Source organism: Parus major, chromosome Z (genome assembly GCF_001522545.3).
Source record: "Parus major isolate Abel chromosome Z, Parus_major1.1, whole genome shotgun sequence".
Taxonomy (NCBI): domain Eukaryota; kingdom Metazoa; phylum Chordata; class Aves; order Passeriformes; family Paridae; genus Parus; species Parus major.
Genome location: NC_031799.1, coordinates 22,310,788 through 22,325,428, shown reverse-complemented (window position 1 = coordinate 22,325,428; position 14,641 = coordinate 22,310,788). Strand labels below are relative to the sequence as shown.

Here is a 14,641-nt window from a genome sequence, read left to right as displayed (position 1 = left end):
AGACACCCTTTGGTCACTTCAAATCTATCAACAAGTTTTCTATTTCAGGGTTAAGATATGGCAGAATTTAACCAGAAACACAAATTATTATTCCTGAAGTCACAAAATACCATCACATGGCAAATTTCAGCACACAGATGCCAGTTAGAACATCTTGAGCAAACCTCAAGATTTTCTGAGCTTTTCTGCCTCTGGTGGTTATCACATCACAAGGAAAGACCTGAAGAAAGACACTTTGCTTGCTTTCATTCACCTTGATTTCTCACAGTTGTTCCCAAGGCAAAAGCCCACCAAGGATCCTATCTAGGAAAGTTAGGTAAGTGTAGTACCTGAAGAGGAACAGGACTAGCTAGTGGAAACATTTATTTTCATGTACCACAAAAGAATATATGTCACATCAGCTGGCAGGTTCCAGAGTAGCTGCAATGACAGAACTCCATGGTCCAAGAACTGCAGCTTTGTATCATCTTCTGTCAAAAATACCAGCAAGTGGCTGGTGAAACTTCAGCTATTAAAAGACAGGATCAAGGATTCACATATTCAATAATTTTACTATCACCCATTCGAGCTTTGAGGCTAACACTCCCCAAGGACATTAACACCTGCATAGATGTCCAGCACCAGCATCTAGCACAGCATTTACTTCTGCTGACTCATTTCACTGGAGTGTGGATTACCAGAAAGTGTGATGTGAGGTCCTGGAAGGATCTTAGCACCCCTGCACTAAGCAATCACTTCTTGGCTAATATTATATGGAAAACAAAAATAACTGGTGTTCTCTTGCCTAATACAATTTCAGAGTCTATCCATCATGTTTATTAGAAAAGGCATTATAAGCTTCTATCCTACTTATATTGCAACAAAAGGAGCACACACAAGTGAGGATCTATGTGAATGCTCGAAAGAGTAAGCAAAATAGAAGATTTTATTAAGAGACTAGCAGAAGGTAATTTGATCCTTTAAAGTTTTATCCTTGTTATTTATTGATTGTTTCCAGTTACAATATTATTAATTGTTTTGCTACAGTTGAAAATTTTCATGCAAGTAAGTGTTTAACTATTTTTAAATGTTTCCCCAAGACAAATTACACAATGCCTTTAAATAAAACGCAGACAACTCGACTTTGCTGTGCTCTAGAGAGAGAATTATTTACATATTTTGTTATGGAGGAAAACTCATAATTTCAATTTTCTTTTCAACATATTACAGAGCTAATCTTACCAACTGTCCAATTTTATCATCACCACTACATTTGGTGTACATACATCCTGTACACTGGCTTCCCACCTGATGCTACTTGCAGTCACTCAAGATGTTTTTTAAGTTTGGTTATTAATGCACATGCTAGTGTTGCTGTTCTGTTTTTAAGTGTCACAGGACTCTCTCCATAGCTGTCTGAGGCACATTATTATAAAGTAAGTTATATTCTACCCCAAAAAGCAATTCTAATTTAATAAGAGTCTAATTTAATAAGAGTCTAATTCTAATTTAATAAGAGTCTCTTTAATTCTTAAGTACCATGTTCTAAAACAGCATCAAGCTTGAAAAAAAGAATACCTGTATTTTTTGTTGAATAAAGATATATGAACTGTCTATAATGCTTTCTTTCTGTCTGTGCACGGATGATAACATGGATACAGCATGTTAACATGGATACAGTTTAGTCCTGATAATTGTCAGGCAGTGCAGGATGGGAGCAGAGGGTCAGCTTAAAATGTAGGCAAAAAAAGAATTATCTGGAACTGACTAAAAAACTTTAAATTTACTTATCTACTTTTTCTAGTAAAATACTAGCAGAAATAGAGAGGACATAATAAATATAGACCTACATGAATGCAAATATTCTAATCAGATTCCTTCAAAGTTGTAACTAAATGCTAATTTTTGAAATGAAGAACAAACATACTCTTCAGAGCCCATTAAAGCAAAAACAAATAAAAAAGCAAGGCAAAGGTTTCTCACTGGTCACCAAAGTCAACAGCACATGGAACAAAATACATGGGTTCTAAACCTTTGCTGCCAACTGCACTGAAATCAAACGAAATCCCTTAAATATTAAATATTTCACGTAAATTGGCTCTGCCATGGAAACCAGAGAATAAGAAACATTACTTTATTCCAAATAACTATCCCTTGGCAATAAAATGCAGTTGCTTTTTGGAAGTATTATTTTACTCTTCTTCCATTGACCTCTTTTCCCAGGCAGACAGTGACAGGACAAGAGGAAATGGCTTCAAACTGCACCAAGGGAAGGTTCAGGCTGGACATCAGGAAGGATTTTTTCACTTAAAAGGTGGTTAAGCATTGGAACAGGTTCCACAGGGACATGGTAGTGTCACTATCCCTGGAAGTGTTCAAGAAATAACTGGATGTGTCACTTCATGTCCTTAGCTGATATGGTGGCATCTGGTCAAGGGTTGCATGCAATGATCTTGGAGGTCTTTTCCAACCTTAATGATTCTATGATTCTCTTCTGTTCTATGATTATAAAGTACAAGTAACACTGCTTTTATCTGTGCATTTATACGGCTCTCTTTGACAGCCTACACCTACAGACAGGAAAGTGCAGGCAATATATTTATAAAAATATTACAAAACTCACTTTTTAAGTATTTGAAACTTTTAAAGTTCTTACTTGGATCCTTTTTGCACTCTTCTCTAGGCAAAATGTTAAGTATTTGGCACACACAATGCAAAGAATCAGCAATAAGCACAGGGGATCAGGAGAATAATTTAACTTTGCAAAGGATACCACAGCTTGCACAGAGGGAGTTAAAAACAACAAAGTTTGCAGTTTCAAGAAAGAAAACATTCAGTTTTGAGTAATTTATTAACTTACTTTAGGTTTCTAGAATGATATTCTACAATGATGTGTTCTAGAATAATATCTCATTTCATAATTGCTAAATGTAAAAAATTGCATTATTCTGAAAAGCCAATTCGGGCATCATTATTTTAATACGATGGGTCAAGTTACCACTTCAATAAGTACAGGTTGAACTGCTACTTGAAAGTTTTTTCAAAGTCAGGGTGCTATGAGGAGTGGATTGTCTTATCAAGAGCAGCCAATGAGACTACCTCCTCCTCTTCTTAAAATCTCAGCTTTAAAAAGTTGTCTCAATGCTCTGAACAGGAACTTGGTGATCGAAAGAAAATATTCAAAAGACATAAACTACTGAACATCTTTAATCCTTCATACAGCAGCAAAACTTCAGAGTCAGACAGCATGTGAAAACACAGAAAATATAATCAGAATTTCATTTACTCACCACTGTTCCAAGTCCTTAGGTCTTAGTCAACCACTTCAGATGCCTGGCAATACCTAGAGAAATAAATGATGTAAAATGTAGGAAAGGTACAGAGCCAAAACCATCAAAACAATACTCATGATTAGTACTGGTGGCTGGAATGGTAAAAACATTGCTTGTAAGAGATTATATGCACAGGGGTAACATTTCACTACCAGGCCACTTCTGCTTGGCTGGAAACTCAACATGCTAGACATGACTCCAAGTGCTAGACTGGCACTAAAACCCCAGACTTCAGGAGAGTAGACTTCAGACTTTTCAGAGACCTGTTTGGCGAAGTCACTAATGGGATAAAGCCCTGGATGGGAGGAAGGCCAAGAAGACTCACTAATATTCAAGGATCACCTCCTTCAAGCTCAGGGAGGATGCATCCCAACAACAAGGAAGTCAGGCAGAAATACCAGGCCTACATGGGTGAACAAGGAGCTCGTGGACAGACTTAAACCAAAGGGCAGAAGCAAAACAGGTAACCTGGGAGGAACAGACAGCAAATGTCTGAGAAGCCAGAGATAAGGCAAGGAAAGCTAAAGCCCTGATAGAATTAAACCTCACCAGAGACAGCAAGGACAACAAGAAAAGCTTCTACAGGTATGTTGGTGATAAAAGCAAGATGGGAAAATGTGGTCCCTCTCTGGAAGGAAACAGGACAAGTGGTTACCTAGGACATACAGAAGGCTGAGGTAACCTATGACTTTTTTTGCCTTGGTTTTCACTGGCAAGTGCTCTGGCTACGCTGCTTGAATTGAAGAAGGCCAAGAAGACACGGAACTACTGGAGAGGGTCCAGTGAAGGACTATGAAGATCATCATAGGATCATAGAATATCCAGAGCTGGAAGGAACCCGTAAGTAGAGTCCAACTCCTAGCTCTGTGCAGGATAATCCCCAAAATCACTCCATATGCCTGAGAGCATTATTCAAACACTTTTTGAACTCTGTCAGGCTGCTGCTGTGACTACTTCTCTGGGGAACCTGCTCCAGTGCCCAACCACCCTCAGAGTGAAGAACCTTTTCCTGATATCCAGGGAACACAGCTTCATGCTGGTTTCCCAGGTCGTAGCACTGCTCATCAGAGAAAAGAGATCAACACATACCCATTTCAACTTGTGAGGAAGCTGTAAACTGCAGGGTTATGGTTGGGAGACTGGAGTATTTTTCTTCAGAGGAAAGGCTGAGAGAGAAACCACCAACTGTTGGACAAGATCAGGTTTGCAACCATCCTCAGGAACTGAAGATGCACAAGTCTATGGGACCTAATGGTGCAGAAGTCTATGGCACCTGATGAAACGGATTCTGAGGAAGTAGGCCACTATCCACCATATTTGAGAAGTTGTGGCAGTCTGGTGAAGTTACCATTGATTGGAAAAGGGGAATTATAACCTCTGTTTTAAAAATGGGGAAGAGTAAGACTACAGGCCAATCATTCTCACCTCTGTGCCTACCAAGACAATGGAGCAGATCTTCCTGGAAACTATGCTAAGAAACATGGAAAATGAGGTGAGTGGTGACAGCAAACACGACTCCATAAAGGGCAAATTAGGCCCGATGAATCTGGTCTTCTGTGATGGGATTACAGGGTCATAGATGAGGGAAGAGCAACTGATTTCATGTACTTGGACCTGTGCAAAACATCTGACATGGTCCTTGTCTCTAGACTGGAGAAACACGGATTTGATAGGTGGACCACTCAGTGGATAAGGAATTGGCTGGATGGTTGCAGTCAAAGAGCTGCAGCAACAGCTCATGTCCAAGAGAAGACTGTACTGGTGGTGCTCCTCAGATGTTGGTTTTGAGACCACTATTGTCTAGCATCTTCGTCAGGGATATGGACAGTGGGATTGAGCACACCCTCAGCAAGTTTGGTGATGACACCAGGCTGTGTGTGGTCAAGATACTGGATGGAAGAGACGACATCCAGAGGGAACTTGACAGGTTTGAGAGGGGGTCCTGTGCAAGCCTCATCAAGCTCAACAAGGCTAAGTGTAAAGGTCTTGTACATGGGTCAGGGCAATCCCAAGCACAATATACAGTCTGGGTGGAGAGTGGATTGAGAGAAGTCCTGAGAAGAATGAACTGGACTGTTGGTGGGCTTTATAAGACCTGGCACTTGAAGCCCAGAAAGCCAGTCGTATCCTGGACTGCATCCACAGCAGTGTGGCCAGGAGAAGAGGGAAGTGATATGCCCTATCTGCTCTGTTCTTGTGAAACCCTACCTTCAGTGCTGCATCCAGCTCTGGTGCCCCCAGCACCAGAAGTACATGGACCCACTGAACTGAGTCCAGAAGAGGGCTGGAGCACATTTACTGTAAGCACAGGCTGAGCAAGTTGGAGTTCTTCAGCCTGAAGACGACTCTGGGGTGTTTCCTACAGGCCATCTGATCAGGAGGAGGAAGCAAATGAGGCCTTCTACAGACAGCTGGAAGTAGCCTCAAAGTCACAGGCCCTGGTTCTTTTGGGGTGCTTTAACTACCCTGACAAGTGGTGGAGAAGCATCACAGCAAAAAACAATACAGTCCAGTAGATTTCTGGAAAGCATTGATGACAAGTCCCTGTCAGAAGTGGGGGATCCCACGAGGAATGGTGTGCTGCTCAACCTCAATACTAACAAGTAGGGTAGGACTTGTTGCTGGTGTGAAGGCTGGGGGCAGCCTTGGCTGCAGTGATGATGAGATTGTGAAGTTCAGTATCTGGTGAAGAGGAAGCAGGGTAGCAAGTAAGATTGTAACCATGGCCTTTGGGAATCTTACTGGAAGAATCCTATGGTAATAGAATTTGCAGGAAATAGGGGTTAAAGACAGTTGGTCTTCCTCCAGACTCAAGAATAATGCATCCTGATGAGGAAGAAATTGGGCAAATGGGTCTAGGGACCTGCACAGATAAACAAGAAACTCCTGTCATTACTCAAGAGTAAGCAGGAAATACACAGGAGTTAGAAGCAGGGTCTGGACATTTGTAATGAATACAGTGAGGCTGTCAAAGTAAACAGAAATTACCAGGAAAGCCGAGGCCCACCTGGAACTATATCTGACCAAGGATGTCAAAGACAACAATAAAGACTTCTTCAAATATATCATTAACAAAAGAAAAATAAGAGTTATGTTGATAAATGGATGGAGGGACCCTGTTAACAGAGAATGAAGTGAAGCCAGACGAACATTTCATTGACTGTCTTCTTTGCTTCAGACTTCACTGACAAGACCAGTCCTCAGGATTCTCTGACCCAGGAGACCAGTGTAAAGCAGTACTGGAATGAAGACTTTCCCTTGGTCAAAGAAGGTAGGGGTAGACACTACCTAGGCAAACTTGACATCCACAAGTCTGTATGTGCTGACAGAATATATCTACAAGTGCTGAGAGAGCTGGTAGACACAACTGCAAGGTTGCTCACAATGGAAGAAAGCAAATGTCAACCTAGTGCTCAACAAGGGAAAGAATGAGGACCAGGGAACTACCAGTCAGCCTCACTTTGATCCCTGGAGAGGTGATGGAGCACCTCATTCAGAAGGCTATTCACAAGGGTGATCAGGAAGAGTCAGCATGGCTTCACTCAGTTAAATCCTCCTTTACCAGCCTGCTTACCATCTTTTGTATGGATGGATGAGGGGACAGCAGTGGATATTGTCTGCTTCAACTTCGGTAGATTTCCTCAGACAAACTCAGAGATGTGGGCTGGATGAGTGGACAGTGAGGTGGATTGAGAACTAGAAAAAAAAACAGATCTGAGAGGGTCAAAATCAGTGACACAGGGCCAGCTGGAAGCCTGTCCCTAGTGATGTCCCTCAAGGTTCAACACTGTAATGTTTAACTTGTTCATCCATGACTTGGATGATGGGGCAGATGCTTCACTGATGATACAAAGCTGGGAAGAATGGCCAATACCCCTAGGCTGGGGGACCTGGGCTTGTTCAGCCTCAAGAGGAGACAAGTGAGAAAAGACCTCATCAATGTCTATCAGTATCTGAAGGGAGGGTATCAATACAAGGGACCAGGCTCTTCTCAGAGGTGCCAATCAATAGGACAAGAGGCAATGGGCAGACCCTGATGCACAGGAAATTCCACCTGAATATGAAGAAGAACTTCTTTACTCTGTGGCTGACTGAGCACTGCAACAGATTGCTCTGAGAGGCTGTGGAATCTCCCTCACCGATAATTTAAGAACTGCCTGGACACAATCCTATGCCATATGCTCCAGGATGTTCCTACTTGAGTGGGGAGATCAGAACACTGATCCACACAGATCCACTCTGGTGAATCCCTTCCAACATAACCTATTTTGTGATTCTGTGGCCTTCTAGCAGACTTCCAGTACCTGAGGAGGGCCTAAAAGAAAGCAAGAGAGTGACTTTTTGCAAGAGCATGTAGTAACAGAACAGGGGGAAGTGGCTTCAGACTGAAAGAGGGCAGGTTTAGATTAGATGTAAAGAAAAAATTCACTCTGAGGGTGGAGAGACACTGGCACAGGTTGCCCAGAGAAGCTGTGGATGCCCCAGCCACAGTTTCCAAGGCTAGGCTGGATGAGGCTTTGAGTAATCAGACCTAGTAGAGGATATCCCTGCCCACAACAGGGGGCTGGAAGCAGATAACCTTCGAGATCCCTTCCAACCCAAACCATTCTATCATTCTGTGATCTTGTGATTCTGTGGAGCAGTGGCACACAAACTAAGCATGAATAAAATCACATTTTTTTCTCCTCTATTTTACTAACCAAGTATACCAAGATCTAAAAATACATTTAAGATTATTTTTATAATATTTTTGTAATAGAAATTTAATATTTTTATATTTTATAATAATATTTGTATCATATTTATAATAATAAATTCTGTGGAAATTTATAATAACACTTTAAAATCAGGTATGACTTAGGAGAAACTCCAGAAGTTCCTAAACTACTGCAATAAAAACCTGAACCACATAGCCTCGTCATCCCAAAAATGCACCTCTAAACTTCTGCCACCCTACTTTATGGAATTAAGCAAGGACAAACATACATTCCTGTACCTGAGATGGATTAATCCCTTGGAGAGATTGGGCACTGGCTACGCAGGGCACACTTCCTGAAATGGAGCTGGGGATCTGGGCAGAAAGTGCTTTAAACATGAGCCAAGTTAGTCCTAGCGACAAGGAAGGCCAAGAATATCCTGGGATATGTCTACAGGCTAAGATCCCACTAATAAGCTATTCATCTTCAGCCAGCACTTTCAGGAAAACAAACTTGAACAGTTTTGTATCCCCACTACCAAAAAGCCATAAATTACGGTGATAAAAGTAAGGGTAGGTTGATTCAGCAATACTGAAATACAGAATTTCCCACAGTAACAGCAAATCCTGCATTTTTATATATTTATCAGAACAAAATATATGAAGAACTTCCCTGTTGCCCTGAAAACTCAGCTTTTGTAGCTTGTTGTCATAGTTTTCTAAAGACTTTCCCAGGACAGTAACTGTAAACATAGATATGTGTACATTCTTTCTGTTACACGTCTTGTGATGGGCATCTGTCACGGCCAGTGCAGTTGGGAAGGTGTTATCCTGACCATCCAATCCCTGGCCGTGGTCAGAAACCTATAAATTCTGGGAGAAAAAATAAAGTTCTCTCTTCCTTTCACCACACCTCAAGCTGTGTTCGTGTGATCTATTCGTCTTCAGCAGCAACACTTCCCCGTATATAAATGAACAAAGTGAGTCAGAAGATCAGTTCACTCTTACAAAAGGAGATAATTTGGCTTTGGTGAAGATGGTTTAACACCAGAAAAGCTGGTGCAGAACTTCCAACAAAGTGCGCTTCTGAGGACAAAGGAAAATGTACTAGGAGCACTGTGAAGTCAAGCACAGCTTAAAATGGCCTCTGAATTCCCAGCATATAGAATATTCTTTCAGAAAAAAAAATAGGAAACAACACCAAAAAACACCAACTGACTGGACCAACCAGCTGAGATTACTTCAACTTTTCTGTCTCAAAAACAGTTAGCATGGCAATGAAAATACCGCAGTGTTAGCAGAGGCAGAGACTGTTTTCAAGAATGAAAAGGGCCAAATTGTTCCCCTTAAACTCAAGGACCAAAAAATGTAGAATCAGTTTTAAGTACATGTAAACAAACCTAATTATCTAAATAATCCATTAGGTGATGCTTTTAAGGAAAATTTTCTTGCTTGGAGTCTGAGCTCCCTAAAAAAGACTAGTAAAGGGTAAGACAGGATCAGCCCACAGAGGAAGCTGTAGAAAAGCCTCTCTCTCAGAGACACATCCACAGGCCAAAGGCACAGCAGTGTTCTTTCCTCAAGTGCACACAGAAACAAAAGAAACCTAAAACTTTCAAAAAAGAGGAAAGTAAGTATTACATTTTAAACCACCACATTTTAAAATATAATTGTCACCAAATTTGTGACAAAGCTAACAAGAAGAAAGTCTACACACCTTCCACTATCCCATCACCACACAGGCACTTCCCTCAAGCTGCAGAAGGCCAAATCGTCCCAAACAAATCAAAATGGGAAAAACACATGTATGCTCTCATTCTTTCTCTCAGGAGCTCTTGCAAATTTAGCAATAGCTCAGACAGATTTCTAGAACAGTTGGCAAAAATACGTAAAATCTGTTTATTCCTTTCTACTCAGCTAGCTGTAAGTTTGGCTGCAACGACTCCACCCTTCCAAAAAAGGTGGAAACACTACATTCTTCATTTTCATCTCCCTTCTCACTTGCAAGGGATAAATGTCTTAGCAGAACTAAGGGAGAAAGAGACTCTAAAACAAGCAGAGCTATTGATTTAAAGTTCTCTTATTTACAGTCAACAGGAGAACCAAATGACTGGACACTGCTAAGAGAACACAATGGATTTGGTAACATTCCCATGTCACATACCCTGTCTTTGTACACGGTAGGAAGTGGATATACTTAGGCTCCCCAGCAGAAATACAAAAAAAAAAAAAAAATACAGATATATCTCCTGTATCTTAAAACATCCTTTTCAAGTAGCTTTTTCTTCAGATATACTACTGTGTGATACTTCCATGTATTATGTAACAGCAACTACTGAAATCAAAGAAATATTTGCTTACTTCAAGAAGGTTTGTATGACCAATTATGTCACTATGAATAGAAATAATGCATTCAATGGGTTCTTTGTCTTTCGCTATCAATGCAGAACAACATAAAATTAAATGGGAAAAAAAATTAGCATTTCATAGGCGTCACTAAGGCTACCTTCAGAAATAACAGCAAAACAAGAAGGACAAAATATGTTCTTTAGGGATACCTTGATAGCAGGTTAAAAAAGACCCTCACAAATAAAACTGCCCTCTAAATTAATGAGAATGCTAAACACCATAGGAAGCTAACAGCTCAAGATATACAATACATTTTTTTAACAATTCTTCTGAGGCTCATTGTTTTCTCTTTCACACAACCTATAAAAGAAAAAAATCCAGTTTTCTTTTTGTACTATCTACTTAATTTGTTCTAGAAGATCATGCTACATATCTATATGTATGTTATTTAAAGCAAATTCAAAAGTCATATAGAGAACCTTAATTTACAAGCTGTTTCAAAGAGTACAGAAGAAAAAATCCTTTTTCATACTACAAAAATATTTTACTCAAATGCACCTGCCCTGAAGTTTATATTTAATAAAAGCCAGTTGTACTCCTAATACACTGATCCCTGCTCTTAATGCCAGTTTCCCCACTGCACCACCTTAACCAAGAAAGCAGCACAGCATAGTTTTATATATCATTAAAATGTTTAAACCAAATAACATGTTTTTATAATCCTAGCAATTCTGGCAAAACTAAGCAGAATAAATACAGAAGCATTAAGAGACCTGCACTGCAGATGAAAGATCCTCTTAGCCTTTTACCTAATGCAGTAGCACTGAGTGGTAAATGAATCAAATTACATTTCTTACACAAGGCAGTCACTACCAACTAAAGCAAAAATTTGCAAATTTAGCTTTAGTAAAGTTATTATCTAAAATTTGTTTTGGCTTCTAAGGTTTGTTTTAGCCAAGCATAAATCTTTATTTGAAGTTAGTAATATAGAACATCAGCCATGAGCCTGGTCCCCCATTCTCTGAAATCAGTGGGAGCTCTTACCTTTAGCATTATCCACAATGATAAAAGGACATAAATTGTTTATTTTAAAGGAAGTGTAAAAGCACTTAGCAAGTTAACTTTACAACATGCTTCTTGAGTCGCATCTCTGAGTTACAGGGACTACAAAGCAAAATGGCAAGTCCCCCTTCCACAGCTGCACCATGAGTTACACCACAGCCAGCACTTCTGTCTTGGTCCATACAACCCTCTACCACCTCAAGGCAGCCCAGGCTTTGCAGCAGTATCTCCATTACGTACATCTACAGCCACTAAAATTGTTCCTTGGCTCTGTTTTGGCCATAAAGCTGCTTTAGGTAGCCACCACAGAGAAAAACCAGACAAGAAGTGATTCAGAAAGCAGCTTCACCCTGGGGCCAGCACCGCCTAACAACCTGTTGCCTTGTGCAGATGATGAGAGGAGGCACGGGCAGCCCACGGACCTCCAGACACAGGGAGGCTCCAGGTCAACACCACAGCACTGGGGGACCAGAACACACTGGCAACACAGCTCCAACATGGACTGATGGCACCAGGCTGGGCTGAAACACCCTTCTGGGCCCCCAGATAAGAGCATGGGCAGGACCCAGAGGAAGCTGAAGCACATGAGTGCCCTGGAGCCCTGACATGTGGTTGGTAATCAAATGCTCTAACCAGTGGCATCCTCCTGTAGCAATGAGCTAGAATCAGTTGGCAAGCTCAGGCTATTCTTCCTAATGTCAGCTGGCTTTAATAAGTAACAACTTTAATGAGTATTTATTAACATTTGAATTATTGCTCCCAGATTACCACACACTGGCTTGCAAAATCCTTAATTTACAAACAAAGCTGTCTTCTGGCAGAAGTGGAAGAGAATGTCTCCAAGGGACACAAGTCAGTTATCTTTTCCTGAAGGTCTAGAGATGGCAACTGTGGAGTTTTGTTATGTCATAAAAAATGAAAAAATTCTTTTATTTAATCTGTACCACACATGCTCTTTAAAGCACCAGCTGCAGCGTTCCTTCAGTTTTCAATCCCACACCTCCTTCTCCAGCCAAAGTTACAGCCAGAGTATCATCATAGTGATGCAACTATTACAAATCAATGAAACAACCATTAGACTGCCAAATTGCCTGATAACATTCCTGCATTTTCCAGTAATGCTGCATTATGACTGAATGAGGAACCTGTTTGTTTGTGGTTTCATCCTGAAAAAAGAAAAAACAAAAAAAACACTTAAGCACAATCCTCTCTGTCCCAGATAAAACCAGATCTGCTTTAACACTTCAACACTTCTTGCATGTGAGACAAGATATCTAACAAAGCAACCAAATACGGAACTAGGGCCCAACTTCCTAAGACACTAACAAGCTGTTAAGTGTCCTCAAAATACAAATTCAAACTTCTCTATGGTGTCAGAAAAACCAAAATTGTTTACTCTATGCATATATTCTACATTGAACTAACTTTCACACATTCTCCACACATCTGCACTGAAGCAGCAAAAATATACATACAAACAGTAGTTTATCAAATTATAGCCTATGACCTTCTTCCGCTGAAAAAAACTGCTTTTTAATCCTGAAAGACTTCAGCAATTCACACAATGATTTTGCTAAGTGACAAAATCTTGAGCTTAGGCCATTCAATTTGACGTCAAAGCAAAAACTTCCCTCTATCAATAGTTTATCTGGACATTATCCATTCAACATGCCTATCATGCACTCAAGACTTAATTCAAGGCTAAAAATACTACATGTTAATTAAAAATTAAATTGTATTCAGCTCTTCTACAGCTCATGTCTTAGAACCCTTATTCAGTCTTGTAAAAAAACACAACCCAAAATCCAAAACCCAAACCCAGTGTGAGAAAAACTAAATTAAGACAAGACTGAATAATGTTACACGTACCTTTGTTGAGCATTTCAGTAAAATCTTGTTACAGAAATGAAAATCCTTACTTAAGTCCTATCTGCTCAGTTTCCAGCTCTGGAGAACACCCTGTAGTTTCTGCAGACCTCTGAAAGTCCTGAGCCATCTCCATCCAGAATGCTTTTCCAGCTGGAGCTTACAAACCCACAAAGAGGCACTCCTCTGATGCTAAACCAAGGAAGAGGAAACGAGCTAGCCTCTGCTTGGTAAGCGTTAAAGAGCATATTTAATTTGCAGATTAAAGAATTAACTGGCCTGGGGATGGTGTGAATTAAGAGCAACTAAAAAATACATTAATTGTGTTTCTGTATACCACAGTGATGTTTTTTTATGCCTTTTAAATTTTTGTCATTTTAAGCTTTTCCTGAAGCAAATTTACTTAAACACTGCTAGAGAAACAGTCTTTTCAGAAATGTTCTGGCAATACAAACAGAAAATCTAGGTTTAGTTTTTCCTGAAGTCAGTAACATCCTCTTCAAAGACTGTCACAGTATGCATTTTGTAAGAAGTTATAAATATGCTTTAAACTCCTCTAAATATTTTTAAAATTATTATTTAACATCCATTTCTGAGTAAAACTGAGATAAAAGTTTTTGACCATCTGAAAGAGTATGATTTTGACAACAACCTTTCAAAAAGAGTAAAGAAAGCTCTCAAGTTCTATGTCAGAGGATGATGACATGATGAAACAAATTCACAAAATTAACAAACTAATGAAACATAATATGAAGAATAGCACTCCCTTGCTAAAGGCCCACTCATCCAAAGATCTTTTTTTTAAGTATGGTAGCATACCTCTCACTCACTCACCTCTCAGCAAAAATGGATAAAACAGCTTGAAGCTCTCCCAAACCCCTCTGTTAAAACTAAGCCATGCAATCTAAACCCATTTAAAATATTCTCAAAGTATTACTCATCAAAAATGCTGTTTCTTATTTGAGTTCTACTTGCACCATACAAACTATTATCTGTATCCCAGGGTTTTGATTATTAAAGGCAGAAGACAACTACATTTATTAAGTCTTGAAAATGCACACCATATCTGTACTGACCACATTCACAAAGCCATGTTTAAAGAACATTAAATACTTAGCCATTTATTTAATTCTAGACAAAGGCTAAAAAACAAGATATGGAGGTATAAAGATGTTTATTTTGAATGTTATTATCTCTTTCTTCCTTCTGCAAAGCGTATAAACAAAATAATATCCATGAAAGAAAGTTATTTTGAAAGAAAACATGAAAATTTAAGGCCAAGCAGACCTCCTCAAAAACAAAGAAAAGAAAGAAATTGGTCACTTCACAAAGCACAAGCAAAACAGCCCTAGGAAAT

At 39.8% G+C, this 14,641-nt stretch overlaps 1 protein-coding gene across 2 annotated transcripts in view; it reads right to left on the bottom strand.

Moving 5' to 3' along the window:
- The window catches only part of LHFPL2 (LHFPL tetraspan subfamily member 2), a 120,525-nt gene that overhangs the window by 56,418 nt on the left and 49,466 nt on the right, over positions 1–14,641 (bottom strand). The window contains exons 1-2 of one of the 2 annotated variants that reach the window (XM_033511323.1): positions 13,288–13,409; positions 3,270–3,322 (exon numbers count right to left, since the gene is read on the bottom strand). The gene's annotated coding sequence lies outside the window, so the exon portion shown is untranslated. Of the gene's footprint in view, positions 1–3,269; positions 3,323–13,287; positions 13,410–14,641 lie in introns of those variants that run through there. The other variant, XM_015652644.3, reaches the window with a different exon arrangement.